General features: G+C 34.0%; 1 non-coding gene across 1 annotated transcript; it reads left to right on the plus strand.

The window, feature by feature from the left end:
* Window positions 1-606: 606 nt before the first annotated feature.
* Window positions 607-713, plus strand: LOC140813393 (small nucleolar RNA R71). The gene has a single exon (XR_012113928.1). It is a non-coding gene; the product is annotated as a small nucleolar RNA R71 (small nucleolar RNA).
* The last annotated feature ends 17,291 nt before the right edge of the window (window positions 714-18,004 follow it).

Here is an 18,004-nt window from a genome sequence, read left to right on the forward strand (position 1 = left end):
CTCGTCTCTGTTGCAGAAATAAATTTAGTCATCATTTGCTCTAAATTGGACTTCTCCTCCCGAGGCGGTTCTGGCTTGAATCCTTGGTGCATCCCATATGGTGGACCTCTTTGTTGGCGATTTTGGTTGTTTTGACCTCCCCATGAAAAGTTTAGGTGATTCCTCCATCCCGGATTATATGTGTTCGAATAAGGGTCATTTCTAGGACGGTTCTGGAATCCCACTTGTTTTACCGGTGCTCCCTCAGGCACATAGAATGGATTTCCATCTTGGCAATCCTATACGTCATGCTCACCCCCACACTTATCACAGAAAATTTCTTGCAGACGCATAGCCGACCCACTCATGCTCATCCCATCAATCTTTTTATTCAAAGCCTCTAACTGTGCTAAAACCGCCGACAAATCATTAACTTGATTAACTCCAGCACCTCGTCTCTGCCTATCAGACTGTGGATGATAGCTACTAGCAGCCATCTCCTCCAATAATTCATATCCTTCCTCAGCCGTTTTTCTCAGCAAGTTACCACAGGCAGCAGCATATATCATAGTACGGTTAGGAGTAAGCAGACCGTAGTAGAAAGTTTGAACAACTAACCCAAACGGCAGCTCATGGTGTGGACATCTCCTCAACAAGTCCTTGTAGCGCTCCCATGCCTCGTAAAGTGACTCTTGCTCAAATTGAGCAAAAGTAGTAATGTCAGCTCTAAGCTTCATAGTCTTCGACGGAGGAAAGTACTTGATCAGGAATGCCTTTGCCATATCCTCCCATGTAGTAATAGACCCTACAGGCAAACAGTTTAACCACGACTTAGCTTTATCTCTCAGTGAAAATGGAAATAAACGCAAACGAACAGCATCATCAGACACGCCATTAAACTTAAAAGTATCACAAATTTCAAGAAAGTCAGCTATATGAGAATTAGGGTCGTCAAGTGCACTTCCCCAAATTGGACAGTGTTCTGAATCATCTGAATGATAGCTGGCTTGATCTCAAACTGATTAGCTCGGATGACTGGTCTTACGATGCTTGGACGTGCTCCATCAAGAGACGGCTGTGCATAATCCATCATTGGTATACGCCTTGGCTCCTCTCTGTGTTGATCGTCTTCCATTCTTTCCTTCGCTCTTTGCTGTTGTAGTCGACGTCTAGCTGTGCGTTCAATCTCGGGGTCAAAAGGCTCAAGCTTAAACTCGAGTGATCTTCGCATGCACCACAAGAAAAATCTGCAACACAATGAGAGTATCAAATAACAATAAAATAAATAATACTAAAGAATTTAAATGAAAAATAAAAAAATAAAAAATTGTGAATCAACAGTCCCCGGCAACGGCGCCAAAAACTTGATCGAGCAAAACTTGCACAGTGAATAGTCCCAAAATTTATTTTATAAATGAAAGCTCGATTTAAATATCGCAAGTGCACGATAGTCAAGTTATAATAAACGTAAGTGAATACGAGTATCGTTCCACAAGGACTGCGTTACACTATTTTTTTATTTTCAAGTAAAATTTCTTTAGCAACGATAAAATGAGTTGATGATTAAACTAATATAAATTAAACAACTAAAATAATTAAAATGCAAAGAAAACGTATTCAAGAAGGCAATGATTAATTTGGATTAAATCAATTGAGAAATGAATTTGTTGGGAATTAGCAGTTCACCTACCACTTGTGTTTAAATAATTACACTCGACTTTTACTCGTGCATTCGACGGAATTCGCTAGACTAATTAATATACTATGTCGAGCTATATTAATACTAATCATAAACATGCAGTACTCAAGTGTCCTTAATTATTTAACAGTTCAAGATTGCATTACATTCTATGGAATCCACTAGCTTTCATCCGGGTGAACTATCACTATCGACACGTACCCAATTCCGTATATCTACTGAAATTGTAAATCAGTGGTTTATACTATTTGATCCTATTGTTAATTGTTCTATCGAAATCATCAACAACATGAAATAATCAAAGGAATTTAGCTAGGCTTCGATTGAAACAAGAAAGAACAATATCAAAAACAAATCACTAATAAAAACGTCAAGAAATAATGTTAAACACCGAGTACGGGGTAGGATCCCCTCAAATCCCAACAAATCTAGAGTTTAGCTACTGAAATTCATGATAAAAACCAACAATCAATGTAAGAAATAAAATCCTGAATAATGAAAATACTAAATATGACGATGGATGACGGCCACGACGCGTGGAAATCTCGAGGTCTTCGAAATCTCCTTTTTCTCTAACCTCTCCTCCAAGAAAAGTGATGAAAAATATGATAAAGTCTGCCAAAAAAAATGCTGATCTCGTGTATTAGGTTTTGGTGTAGGATAGAGTCCATAAAAAGTTAGAAACAAATCTTCCCGAATCTCGCTTCTCGCTAGGGCGGTATATTTTGACCGCCCTAGCGAGAGGTCCTCGCATAAACTTCCTCGAGCATGTCCCTGATTTCGCTGGGGCGGTCACTTTTGACCGCCCTAGCGAGACACTTGCGCATAAAATCCTCGGCCAGACCAAAATGCTCGCTGGGGCGGTCACTTTTGACCGCCCTAGCGAATCCTCTTCGATATTTTGACAAATATTCTCCCACTTTTTGGTTCAATTCCTACAAAATAACCACAAAATACACGAGATCAATCACATGCTAAATAATGCTAAAAAAATGCAAAATTAAACTAAAACAAACTAATATGATGCATGAATGCGACTCAAAACCAACACTAAAAACACGTAAAAACGAGTCTTATCATATACTTCGAAAGCGCCAAAAGGAAAAGGCAAAGAAAAAATGAAAGAAGATGAGCAGTTCATACCCATGTCTGCCATACAATATCAGATCGACATCTTGATGGATGAAGTAAATGAATTTTCTGAGACAAAAACTGAATTCTATGATGAATGGTATTAGTTTCGAATAGTCAACCTTGCAAGGAAACTGAAGAATAAAAAGACGCTTAAGAAATTTATTGCTCTTGAGAAAATGATAATAAAAGCTGTAAAAGTTGTGTCATTAACCCATGCATTGGAAAAGAGGGACTACTTCTTCATTATCATGCGTATTAAGAAACTAACTCTTATCTATGAGGAGTTGGAGAAAAATTATGATTTAACATGTCCAACAGCCCACAATATAGAGTTACATTCACACAGTTGAATGTAGATTTTAGCTCACTTCAAATGCAAGTCAAGTTCTGGGAAATGGACCAACAACTGTTCATTCCTGTTGATACAAAGAGTAAGAAATTAACCAAAAAATCGACTAAACTGATTCAAGATCAACAAACGGAAATCCAGAATCCATCAGTTTCCTTATCCAGCTCAACTAAGAATCATGTTGCCTCAACTGAACTGTAACTCAGTTTAACCTCATATGTACATTTTCCAACTGAACTTGTTGAGGAGGCACAACTGATTGATGCCGATCAAATTGTAATAACAATGGCTAATAGCATTACAAAAATTGAAAGATATTATGCTACAGTGATGACAACTGAAGAATCGACAATGGAAGAATCAACTCAAGTTACTAGAGTTATAATTCCAGAGACATTCTTTATCACTGAATCAAAAAATAATCTTGCTCCGATTTCAAAGACAAAGTGGTCAAGGATATGAAAAATTTATCCAAAGATGCGAACTCCATGTTCATCCAAATAGACCCCATGAGAAAAATTGTGCTTCAACATCCCAACTATCTAGTTCTCATGATGTTTTTTCTCATAATATGAACTTAGTTCACGACAACCTCACTTAAAATATTGACTGAGTTCACACTCAGATTTCCTCAAAGATTGACACTATGTCATCTTAGATGGCCTAGATCATACATATTCTACAAAGATATGTAGTTGTTCTTGGTGTTGACAAAAAAAAAGAAGGAAATTCTGAAATAGATTCAAAGAATGAAGACAAGAGACAATAGTTTTATCAGATTTATTTTAATAGTTTTGAAAAATAGCTCTTATCAATTTTATCAGTTTATGAATTTTCTCATCAGTTTCAGTAACCTACATTGGATGATTCTTTTTATTTTGTCAAACACCAAAAAATGAAAAATTATTGGATCGAGAATTCTTATGTTTTGGTGCTTAGAAAAATTAAAGTAAAACTGACTTAGGATTAACTGGTTTAGTCGAAAAAAATTGATACAGTCACAAAATGAAATATTTATTGTCAGATTATCAGTTTTCCTCACTCTGTTTCAAAAATTTCTGTTAGGATCGATTAGAAGGATCATCGTTGAGCTATGATAGATCGGTTCTTAAAATATTGAACACGATGAATTAAATCGAGTTTGGTTTTCAAACCAAGCAGAAGACATTCAAAATAATCCTTCGAAAAAATCGATTAAACATTTTTGTAAAGCATTTAAGATATATGAAAGTTGAATGATTAAAAATATTCACCTGGTATGCAATATTTTGGTATTTGAAGAACATATAAAATACTTCAAAAATGCATCTTTAAAAGCAATGAAAATGATAAGTAAATGCAATAAATAAATAGACACGAATTTGTTTATAGATGTTCGGATATTAACAACTCTTACCCCTTCTTCCTCTTGGGAATGATCCACTAGAAGATTTTGATTTATACAAAACCTTGTACAAACTCATTTCAACTTAGGACTTATCTCTTGCCTAATTGAAATTCCTAGCACACTCTAGATTGTAGGCCGCAACCTCATAATCTGCATAACATTTAATGTCTCTTATGCCAAAACTATAAACACAATCTTAAATGTCTTTGTGTGAAGACCCACTCAAATAAAATTTGAAGTTCAACTCTCTTGTATATGTGTGAGTGATTGTGTGTGAGGAATTTATCCTTAAAGTTTACATCTCAAATTTATTCTCACACAAGGGCTTGTGCTCTCAAATAGCAGATTTCTTCATGCTTGTTGCCCATGCTTTTAATCCCTTTCAAAAGCTCTTTTTTTATCTTCAAGATGATGTATTTATAGGCCCAAACAATGATATATACTTTAGACACAAGAATATGACTGTTTGGAAAGTTTATGTACTATTTCTGAATTTTTAACGGTAAAATTCGTCTTGCTGGACATTTTTCCTAGCTTAAACTGGTCGTTCAACGGTTGAAAATTGGTCAGCGGTTGAAACTGAACTGGTCAGCAGCTCAATCTGGTGTGCTGAAATTGCTGATTTCAGCTTGTGCAGAACCAGCAGCTTCATTGTCATTTATCAGTATCTTAAACTTCGATTCAGACTTTGACTTCTAAAGATGATTTGTAAATCATCGTCTTATCTTTCCAACTCATATTTAATCGCTTCATTTCAATGACCGAGCTGCGAGATATGGCCAAAATACCGCAACTGCTCACACCCAATTTATTGTTATTTTCGTGCAATCAGTTAGGTCATCCAGCAACCGGTTTGACCTAGTAACTATTCGATTTTTCCCAACTGACGTGAAATACAACTTGTTAAATTACGTTTTCTAATTAGTCAAGTTGGCGGATTGTCATTTGAATCATCCAGTTGAGAGATATCATCAACACCGAAGCTCGCCAGAAATTCAGTTTGGCTAAACTCAGTTTCAGTTTCCTTCTTGTGTTAATTACTTCACACTTAAGTAATTATGTTAGAAACATAATAACAAGTTTTGTTAACATCAAAATCAGGATTACGAACATGAAATGTTCCGACAATCTCCTCCTTTTCGATGATCACAAAACTCTAATAAACAATTTATTCAACTAACATATTATCCCCTTTTTTGTGTGAATCAAAAAAATCATATTTTCAAAACATTTTAAGCACGAAATTTTTTCCCCCTCAATATTTATAAAAAATCTCTCCGTCAAAATTATAATGAGTTTTCCCCTTATATTTCTGAGAGTTTGAAATTTATAAAAGTAGAGGAGTGACTAACCAATATTCTCCATGACTCATTTTCTGCTGCAGCACATGTGCTCTGTCTTCAAGGAATAAACTGCTTTTTCTAGGGCATAAATAGGCTATCAATTTTATACCGCTGTAAACCCTACAAGTCTAGTTTGCAACGCAAAAAACGGTTCTTCATTTGGACACTCGAGCAAAGAGATATATCATTTTTCCTACAGTCGTTGCACGCTGAACGAAAATTCAGTTTTTCATATAAATGTAAATCTGAAATTTTCGAATTTTAAACATCAAAATCAGTTTCAATGTTCTTTCAAGAACAACCCGATTTGATACCACTTGTTATGATCGATTAGGGGGATTATCATTGAGCTACGATAGCTCGGTTGTTGAAATATTGAACACCGATGAATTAAATCGAGTTTGGTTTTCAAACCAAGCGGAAGATACTCAAAATAATCATTTGTAGAAACCGATTAAAAATTTTTGTAAATCATTTAAGATATATGCAAGTTGAATGAGTAAAAATATTTTGGTTGAAGCATTTTATCAAACACTTGGTATGCAATATTTTGGTATTTGAAGAACACATAAAAAGCTTCAACAATGAATTTTTAAAAGCAATGGAAATGATAAGTAAATGTAATAAATAAATAGACGCGAATTTGTTTATGAATTTTTGGATATTAACAATTCTTACGTCGTCCCTTCTTCATCTTGGGAAGGATCCACTAGAAGACTTTGATATATACAACAGCTTGTACAAACTCATTTCAACTTAGGACTTATCTCTTGCCTAATTGAAACTCCTAGCATACTCTAGATTGTAGGTCGTAACCTCACAATCCGCAACGTCTCTCATGCCAAGACTGCAAATACAATCTTTAATGTCTTTGTGTGAAGACTCCTTCAACTAAAATTTGAAGTTCAACTCTCTTGTATAGGTGTGAGTGATTGTGTGTGAGAAATTTATCCTTTAAAGTGTACATCTCATATGTATCCTCACACAAAGCCTTGTACTCTCAAATAGCATATTTCTTCATGCTAGTTGCCCATGCTTTTAATCCTCTTAAAAAGCTCTTGTTTGATCTTATTTATAGGCCTCAAAATGATATACGTTAGACAGAAGAATATGATCGTTTGGAAAGTTTTTTTTACTATTTCTGAAATTGCAATAGTCAAATTCTCCTTGCTGGACATTTTTCCGAGCTTAAATTGGACGTTCAGCGGTTGAAACTGGTCAGTGGTTGAACTGTTCAGTGGTTGAAAACTGATTTGCTGTTGAAACTGAACTGGTCAGCAGCTCAATCTAGTGTGCTGAAATCAGCAAACTGATTTCAGTTTGTACAAAATCAGTAGCTTCATCATCATTTATCAGCATCTTAAGTTTCAATTCAGACTTTGACTTCTGAAGATGATTTGTATATCATTGTCTTATCTTTCCAACACATACTTAATCGCTTCATTTAAATAACCAAGCTGAGAGATATGGCAAATATACTGCAACTACTCACATTAAAAGTAAGCCTTAGCTCGTTTACCAAACTGATTGTTGTTTTCGTGCAATCAATTTGGTCATTCAGCAACCGGTTTGACGTAGATACTATTCGATTTTACTCAACTGACGTGAAATACGACTTGTTCAAAATTAGATTTTCTGATCGGTCAAGTTGGCGGATGGCCATTTGCATCATCTAGTTTAGAGATATCGTCAACACACCAAAGCTCGCCAGAAATTCAATTTGGCTAAACTCGGTTTCAGTTTCCTTCTTGTGTTAATAACTTCACACTTGAGTAAATATGTTAGAAACACAATAACAAGTTTTTTTAACATCAAAATCAGGATTGCGAACATGAAATATTATAACAATTTCAGTTTATCTAGTTTCTGTTTACCAGAATTAGTTTACATCAGCCACAAAAACTGATCGCAACAGTGTACGATTGTCAAAAACATGTTGACATTGACTAAAAAACAAGCCAACTGACACTTTCCTTTGGAATAGATTTTTTATTTTCTAAAACTATATATAGAGAAGAAATTCAGCCGAACACAAGAAGATTCTTACTACTGAAAAAGATTAAATATTCAAGCTTTCATCTGAACGAAACTCAATAGTCAAGCACACTTTCAAAAAGTATTGTATCTGATCATTTAAGGATCATTAAGTGCTAACATAGTATTGTAATTTATTACATTCGAATAGCAGATTGCATATTGTCTATTATCAGCATAGATATACTAGGAGTTTCAGTTTGACAGTATTTATTTTCAAACTGAACTAGGATATTGTAAATCACATTGTATAATCAAAAGTCTTCCAGTGCGAGCCTTCCAAAAGGAAGAATGGATGACATAGAGGCTTGAGTATGTGAACATCCAGAAACATACATGCGCATTTTCCACATTCGGTTTACCTTTCAATTCACTTAACTAACCTTGTTTATGATTTGTCCTAATATGTCAATTTGCCTTCTTTCTGCACTAATTTGTTAGTAAACTGACATTGACACTCAAGATTATATATAATTTAGTTGTCAACTCGGATAAATTAACTAGAAGAAACAAAATTTTATCAAGTGTTTATTCAATCCCCTTCTAAACACTTCATCTGATCCTACAGACTCATCTCATCTCGCTTTACCTATAAAAAGACCACTTCCGATGTATTTTATCACACAAAATAATCCAAAATTTGTGTCTTGAAGGAAATTTTGAAGAAAATTGTGTAGTGAGGAAATGGTAAATAGAAGAAAATTAAAAGAAAAATATCAAATATTGTCCAAAATTCCCAAAATTTTTACACAACAACCTTTTTCTTACCCAAAACCCATCATGTGATTGAGGTGTAACATGATCACAATCATTCCAGAAAATTCGAATTCGCGAAGAACATTTTTGGAATTTTTTTGGAAATCTTTGTTTCAGGTAGCCACTTCAAGCTCAATTTACACATTCTTCTTGAACGATATTTCCTTCAGTTTTAAAATAAAAGTTGCTAAAAAGGTTTTCTAGTTTTCATATGTGTCGGCCGATAGCTCTGACGATCGCCGTAAATATTTTTTTGGTCGTCCGAAGCAAGCTTGACATTCATTATATTTTTTTCAAAATCTGCTGTTAATCGGTTTCAAATTTCAAAAAAATTTCAACAAAAACGTTGTAGATCATCGAGAAATACATTTTTCTTCCAAAGCCTAGTTGTGCGTGTCCGCAGGAGCAGCCACACGTGCCGTTGCATCAGCGAATTCACTACACGCATCAGCCAGAGTCCAGACTTTTTATTTTCCGATCAATTTTGGTGAAGTTTCTTAATTTTTGGACATGTATTTGATTTGATATATATTTATGAATTTGTAACCAAAACTAACCGATACAAATAAATGATCGATTGTACACATTTTACTTGAGTGCTTGGGAAAAAGTGCTACACCGAATATTGGTAGAAGTCACCTCTTTAGATTACGTTATTCACTTCAGAGTTCTGAACAGTCACTGCATGTCACTTGGTAAGATGTTTGCATAAGAATACATTACTACTAATACATGTCATCTCATATTGAATTATTCTACTGATAAATTTTTGCTTGAGTTGTTAAAAATATATAAGCCTAATTTTATTAACTAAGTCCCTAAAGACTTAACTTCTATTTTCTTTCCATTTATTGTAAATTTCATATACGTGATTTCAAGACTCTGGATATGATGGAAATTGAGAATGGAACTAATAGCTTAGCAGGATCGTAATTGTTCTATTAAAATCATAATTTTTTATATTATGTAAATTAAAGTATTATACACAATTCCCTAGCTGTATCTGTAGCGGCTGCTCGTTTTAAAATTTTACTGAAACAATTTTTTTAAAGCTATAATCGAAAAGTACTCATACACATGCAAGCGAATAAAAGCAGTCGACCATACATTTTAAAAAGTTAATCAACCTTTGAATAATAATAACTGCGGTTAATTAAATCTTAAAATGAATGCAACCTCCTGGTCCACTGATTTAAAAGAGAAACTCAAACAGATACCAAAAGTCTGACGAACCCACAACGTAATAGATTTCAAAACCTTTCAAAATATTTAACCATATTACTTAAACACATGTATCATAAACATATTATGCGGAAAAAAGCTAGGTCCTCGGGTTATCCAGTGCACCACCAACTCCGTCTTCTCAGTCTTCAGCGCATCCAGTCTCCTCAACTTCAAGCGCATCCAGTCTCCTCAACTTCAAACTGCTCACCTGCATCATGCACACCTAGTGAGTCTAAAGACTCAATACACCTGTAACGTTATAGCGAGTTAAAACCAAACTAGGCTGTTCAAAGATTAAAGTTAAATCATAATTTTTTTTAGAAAACTAATCGGTTAATTCGGTAATCGACCGAATTAACCGATTTTAATTCGATTTGGTTTTCATCGGTTATGAAACATAATTCGGTCGGTTCGGTTATGGAAAAATATTTCAGTTCGATTCGATCATGGCTAATTCGGTTTGGTCGGTAACCGAACCGATCGAATGCTCACCCCTAGCCTACATGCCGACGTGTCCAGCCCTCAACCCCACACCTTAGGACTAAGACCGAGCCAAGGACCCTTCTCCTAAACCGAATTGACCATGCCTTAGCCCTCCAAACTCATGGACGTGCGCGACTCTCAATACCCTACACTGAAACAATCAAGAACCATCCTAGCGCCACACCCTTTGAACAGCCTATGGACCACGACCAGCCACTCACAGCCCTCTCCTAGCCTTGTCACACACCCAAGATGGTCGGATCCTTATCTGGGATCGAGCCAAGCAAGGCTACATGCCAAAAACTCTCGATATAGCCAAATCCGCTCAACCAAACACCTAGTACCAAACGGTCCTCAATAGATCCCGATTAAATCTTGACTCCAGCGTCTTGACATCCTTTTACTCGACGTGTAAATCCCCTAGCATGAAAATCAGTAGCCCCCTTACACAATAATGCAGGAAAACGTGAGTTATGCGCAAGAATATTTGTTTTCATGAGAAACCGAAGCAACAACGTTTTTATCATGCTAGTTCTATGAAATCTACATACATGGCACATGGATAAGCATAAATACAGCATGAATAATGAGAAAATGATGATGCAAAGCGTGCCTTGACGTTTAGATTCTTGAAAACTCGAAGATCTACGCGCGTGATGTAAACCAGAGAGGCGTGGAAGAAGTTTTCTTGAAAATATGAGGGGCCCACTACAAGAAAAACGCCCAACGACAACACCTCTACGGCAACGGTTTTTTTGAAAAACCGTTGTCGTATAGTTTTAAGAACGGTTTTAGTGAAAACCATTGTCGTAGGTGCGTTTTGACAACGGTTTTTATAAAACCGTTGGCTTTTACAACGGTTTTATAAAAACCGTTGTCTTTTAGGGTGTCAACGACAACAGTTTTCTAAAAACCGTTGTCTTTCAGCGTTTTTTTAGGGCAAAAGACAACGGTTTATGAACTGTTGTCTTTTGGCATGTTTTTTTAGACAATCGACAACGGTTTTTGAAAACCGTTGTCTTTTAGGGTGTCAACGACAACGGTTTTCTAAAAACTGTTGTCTTTCAGCGTTTTTTTCGGGCTAAAGACAACGGTTTTATGAACTGTTGTCTTTTCGCGTGCTTTTTTTTGGACAATCGACGTTTGAAAACCGTTGTCGATTAGCGTTTTTTTTAAAAAATAACAACAGTTTTTAAAAACCGTTGTCTATTAGCGTGTTTTTTTGAACAAATGACAACGATTTTTAAAAACAAACTTTGCCACATTTAGCGACGGCTTTTCTAAAATCGTCGCTAAATATAGCGACGGTTCTCATTACCCGTCGCTAATTTCAAATTAGCGACGGTTTGCAACCAACCATTGCTACATACTGCGACTGTTTATCTAGTGATAGCGACGGTTTTCAGTACATTCGTCGCATGGTTAAAATTAGCGACATTTTTAAAACATCCGTCGCTCAATATAGCGACGGTTTGATATTAACCATTGCTACTTTTAGCGAAGTTTTCCGAAGTCCGTCGCTAATTTGAAATTAGCAACGGTTTAACCAAATACCGCGCAAACTCCCTATAAATATCTCCATTTTCTTTCCATTTTCCCCCACAATACTTAAAATTTTTTCTCTCTTAGACAATTTTATCACTTCACACAACACTTAAATTTTTTTTTCACTACTTCATAATATTTAAAATTTTCTCTCTTACACAATTTTATCACTTTACGCAACACTTAAAATTTTCTCACTACTTCATAACACATAAAATTTTTCTCTCTTACACAATTTTTATCACTTTACACAACACTTAAAATTTTTCTCACTATTTCATAACACATAAAATTTTTCTCACTTATTCATAACACTTAATTTATCTTTCTTACACGATTTTAGTTTCGATTGTTAGTTTCTTTTAGATTTATTAAATTATTAAACGATTTTTTTTTATTTTTCGAAACAATGTAGCGACGGAAATAATGATACAAGACCGTCGCTAGGTTATAATATAAAGACCGTCGCTAAGTTAGCGACATCTGTCTTAACCTTCGCTGATTAGCGACAGTTTGGAATAAAACCGTCGCTAAAATTATTAGGGACGGTTTTGAAAAACCGTCGCAAATTCTACTTACCACAACGGGCAAAAACTGTTGTCGTTGAACGGACTTTCAACAACACACTCAGTTACAACAGTTTTAAAAAGGCTACGACAACGGATTTAATCCGTTGTCGTATGCCGTTTTTCTTGTAGTGGCCATGACTAGCTGCTGAAAGGAGGAGAGGAAAGCTGCTGTAAAAACGTGGGGAGGCTACTGGAGAAAGTGGGAAGGCGACCACAAGAGGAGGTATTAGGTTTAGGGTTTAATTAATTCGATTTAAGTCAAGATATAGTACATTAATGGGCCTCTTGTTAGAATTAAATGGATTAAAAGGGTTTTAGGGCCCATTAAGCACTAAACTAAACCCATCAAGCCCAAACACACTCTCCAAAAATATTTCTTTTTGGTACGTTTTTGAAAATATTGTTCGAGCCCTAAAAAAGTCACCATGAATCGATAAAATTTGCGTACCGACTAAAAATATAATTCGGCAGGTAAAAATACCCAACCAAGGCCCATTTTCAAAAATCATACTTGAAAACACATCATATTAAATAATTAAAAATAATTATTTAATAAAAATATTTTTCCTGAATATCCCCGGTCGCTGTTCCATGTTCGAATACGTTCGAACATGAACTGCAACTTAAAATCCTAATGCATGAAACTTTAATAAATCATAAATTAAAACACAAATTCATGAAATAAACATACATTTAATGCATTAAAACAATTTAATAAAATACAAAAAAAATTTAATAACTTCCATGCATGTGGTTTACGAGGACTTTTGAATTTTCGGGACTTTATAGTATCAGCGGCCTAGGCTAACAATCCAAATGTGGTAAACAACGGACGAGAATGCTAATTTCCAAGCCTTCGCGATGAATTGTCGAACTATGAAGAAACACTATTTGGTCATTATAAATCATACTTTTTTATATTTTAATTTTTTTTAGTTATATATATTTATTTGAATTTTGAACTTTCTTAAAAATATTATTTTAGTAGTATTAGAGTTTGTTTTATTTTTTTATGCCTAAAACCTATAGATATAATTATATTTGATTATATATATGTTATTTTGATTTTTAACTTTGAAAAATATATATAATATAATAATTTTCTGTTTTGACCGTTCGATTGAACAATGAGGCCGGTTGAACCATTTTATAATGTAATTCGGTTTGATCATCGGTCAAGTTATGAAAAATTGTTTATAGATCGAGATCATATTTTTAAATGCACCTTTTGATAGTCAACCTTCAATTTTCTAAAAAAAATTACAGGTTCTTCAAATGTTTAAAAACATTCAAATTAAAATTTTAAAATGAGAATATTTTTTTAAATGATCAATAATTTTACAATATAATGATTGCCTAACTTGATAATGGGTAATTTATAAAAGGAGAATTAGATTTATCATACTAATGTGAAATTTGACTATCGATATTATTTTAAGAATGGTTTACAAGATGCTGGGTAAAATAATGATTAATGCATTTAATTCAATTTATCATAATATTTAATTTAATGACTCATGTTTTGTCATATTAGCAATATCAACAATAATATTGCTATGTGTTCTAGATATGAATCATTAGATATATGATTGTGGTACTATACTAAAAGTAGCTTTTGCTGGGTATAATAATTGTTTATACTAGGTAGAACAATCAAAGCGTGGTGCTTGTGTTGTTGTATTGTTTAAAATATTTAAGTTGTATTATTACCACCAACTATAACTTTTGGTAAAACGATAAACGTTCGGTCCTACAATTGGAACCAGAAGAAAGATCATGAATTTGATTCTCATTGATTGTAAATAAGTGCAATTATTAAGAATGAGAGTATTGGGTGCAATTATTAAGAATGAGAGTGTTGGTGCAATTATTGTTCATGCTGATAAGGCAATCGAAACGTTGCGCTTTAGTTGCTGTACATTTTAAAATATTTGAGTTGCACCGTTATTACTATTTATAGCTTTTGATAAATGGACAAGTAGAATGTCTTACAGCTCCTCATTAACTGACCTCTCTTTGGAGACTTAATTCTTAATTTTTTATTTTAAATTTGTTGTTCATCATCACATAAATGTATTTTATATTTAAAATTGTTGTAAAGACACATAAAAATCACCCGAAATATTTTAAATCTACATAATATTGCACTTATTTTTTATGGTTATACATATTTTATTTTTTAATGTACCATTCATAATATTTTTTAAATAATATTTTATCTAAATATAAATCTAAAATATTTTCTATATTATTTCGGCTAATTTTTATTTAAAATATTTCGGCTAATTTTTAATGTCCCGCCTCTGCAATAATTTTAAATATAAAAAATATTTACGTGACACGAACAACAATTTTAAAATAAAAAATTAAGATTTAAGTCTCATGAAGTAGACTAGTTAATGAGTAATGGTATTGATGCAGCTAAAATAAATGAGTTGCGTAGACTGCACGCATGAAATCCGGCTGATTAGTAACTGGTCCACTGGACCCGTAAACGAGCTCTCTTGGTTGGTAAACAGATCCACGTAGATGATATACAATTAATTTGCGGGGAGTCACCTGCGTCACAAACACTCGTTAAGTGGGCGTCGGGAGGGCTCCCGACGTAAACACTCCGACGCTCAAGTCAGTAAGTAGTTCCAAGAAAACTCAGAGAACTAAAGAGCTTTTATAAAAATGAGAGCATACCTTCAATTGGGCGGAAACTCCTCTATTTATAGATTTTTAAGAGAATCTAATGGGCTTGGGCCTTTGCAAGCATAATCAATATTTTGGGCCTCAATAATGCTAAACCCAATTGATTTTTTTAACCCAACAAATTGGTCTTATACCCATCATAGGTTGGTCTTGTACCCATCAGGTATATAAAAAAATATATCTAATTATCAATGTTTTAAAAGTACAATATACTCATAAAAGTTATCAAAAATATATCTAATTATCAATGTTTTAAAATAAAAATATACTCATAAAAGTTATCCATTAAAGATTTTTCATTTTTTGGGTTGTATTAGAAGTTCAGACAAATAAAAAATGAGTTGAATATTAAGAAAAATATACGGCCGAAATCTTGCTTTATTAAAACTTGATTTCTTCAATATCTGTTACTTGGATTTGGCTCGAATAAAAAAAAATCAAATATTCAAATATTGTTAGAATCTGCTATAAGGGTCAAAGTGTTTAGAAGGGGAGGTGGAGGTTGAATAAAAACTTAAATATATTTGACTCTTTTTCGATAAAGGTTAATCAGTTTAGCGATAAACTGAATTCAAAAATCTTGTTGTCAATGTCAATTAGTTAACTAGTATAAGTGCAGACTGACTGACATATTGAATACTCAATGAATTGCTGAAGTAAAGAACACAAAATATTTTACGGATGTTCGGAGACTTCAAATACTTCTACGTTACCCCTTCTATTACAATGATATGATATTCACTAAAAGACTTTGATTAATTACAGAAACTGTAATAACCCACTTCAATTTGGTCTTAACACTACCAAACTGAAACTCTTTATATCATTACAACTTATCAGTATACGACTGATTTTCTTATCTCAGCACAACTGATCTTACGAGATCGTATACAACAATGTAATGTGCTAATACTTTTGCTCAGATGATAGCCTGAAAGCTATGAATATTACTATGGGTTTTTCTGTCTGAATATCGTAGCTGGGCTTGTAAGCTTGAATTCAAATTCACTTAGAGTATGTTCACCAAAAAGCCTCTTTCTCAACTGAGCTTCACGTCTATTTATAAGCTTTGCTTCCAACGGTAATATGGAATGCGTTTAAATGACTTATATCCGTTGATTTGTCTTTTCTGAATGTGTCAACATTCTTCGGACAATATTACACTGTGGCATTGTGATATGTGGCGCTTCCACTACGAGTTACAATATGCTTTGTACAAATTGTCGGTTGTTGGCTATGCTCTTAACTAATGACGTGTTAAATTGATTATCAGTTGACTATATAGTCGATCAGTTGAGTTGTCTGTATAACTGATCAGTCTTAATTGATAGTTCAGTTAGATATGATCAGTTCGATTGCCTTCGATTATTTTACGCATTAATTATCAGTTCGGGCAACTTCAGTTTAAGATCGAATTAATTCAGTTGAGTCAATCAGTTCTGAAATCTTCAAAAGATTTATTTGTCAAACTCCGAAATTCTAATTCCGACAATTTTTCCCTTTTTAGTGTTTGACAAAACATAGAATTCAGGAACTGATAAACTCCATCGTAGATAAAAGAATCTGAATTATTGTAGATAAAATAATATTTCTCTGTACAGATTCGTACAAGTAAAGAATGAAAAAATCAAATGTACAGATTCATACAAATCAAAGAATGAAGAACTATCATCTAATTGATCTTGCTGCTTTTCACTTCTTTGCTCTTTTATCAGCAGGTTCTTGATCAGTTGGTTGATTCGATCTTTTCTTTTATTGCTGTTGCTCTTCTTTTTCCTATTCCCCTTTTTTGTCAACACCAACACGGTTTGATACAAAGGTGGACTTCTGAGTTGATATGAGATATAGCATTTAGCATCTGTTCCTGCATCAAATCCATTCGTTTAGACATACTTGTATGCACGAAATCAATTCGTTGGATGAGCATGTGCTGAGTTTGGAAAAGAGCCGAAACTGTCACTCGGTATTTCTTCAGCTGATCTACGAGGAGAAATAGTGAAGTAACATCCTTAGTGACCTGCTTGAGGTTCTTCATGGTATTCTCCTTCATAAAATCAATATTAACCGTGTGCATCAACTAGGTTGATTTCATATCGAAAACAGTTGAGATGAGATTGTTCGGACTGGATTAGATTTCTTCAATCATGATGTCAGATTCCATAGGTATTTCAGGAGATAAGACTTCAAATGTGGCTGATGCTTTGTCCTTGTCTTTTTCGCCGAAAATTACCATAGCTAGACGTTGTGATTCAGTCTCAGTCTGATCTAGTTCTTTAGCAACTTCTTCAACTGCTTCCTGCTGATTGTCTGGGACTGAAGTAGTTAGCTGAGCAGCAGTTTAACTGGAAGGCGCATCAGTTGGCACTTGCAAATCAACTGTAAGTTTAGAGTGTAACTGAGCGTCTCGGCTTGTTTTCGTTGTTCAGTCATGGTAATTGATTGAACTAATTCTTCAACTTCTTTCATAGACTCCAAGGCTAGTTGTTCTGACAAACTTAAGTCTCCATTTGTCTCAGCTGGTTGAACATATTCGAAATTCAGCTGGATGTCAGAGGAAAACCGATATTAATATTAATATCACTAATATTATTATTATTATTATTATTATTATTATTATTATTATTATTTTAAAAAATAATATTATTATTTTATTATTAATATTATTTTTTAGACAGATTCAGGGATGAGAATAATAATCTAATATCTGTTCCGAACTACTTCGAGAATTTTAAAAATTCTCCAAACTCAAAAAAATCGGAGATCTCTGTCACCGTTTCGGGTTTTTATCACAGAGTCCCCGGACTT

This window comes from Primulina eburnea, chromosome 14 (genome assembly GCF_022965805.1).
Source record: "Primulina eburnea isolate SZY01 chromosome 14, ASM2296580v1, whole genome shotgun sequence".
Lineage (NCBI taxonomy): Eukaryota > Viridiplantae > Streptophyta > Magnoliopsida > Lamiales > Gesneriaceae > Primulina > Primulina eburnea.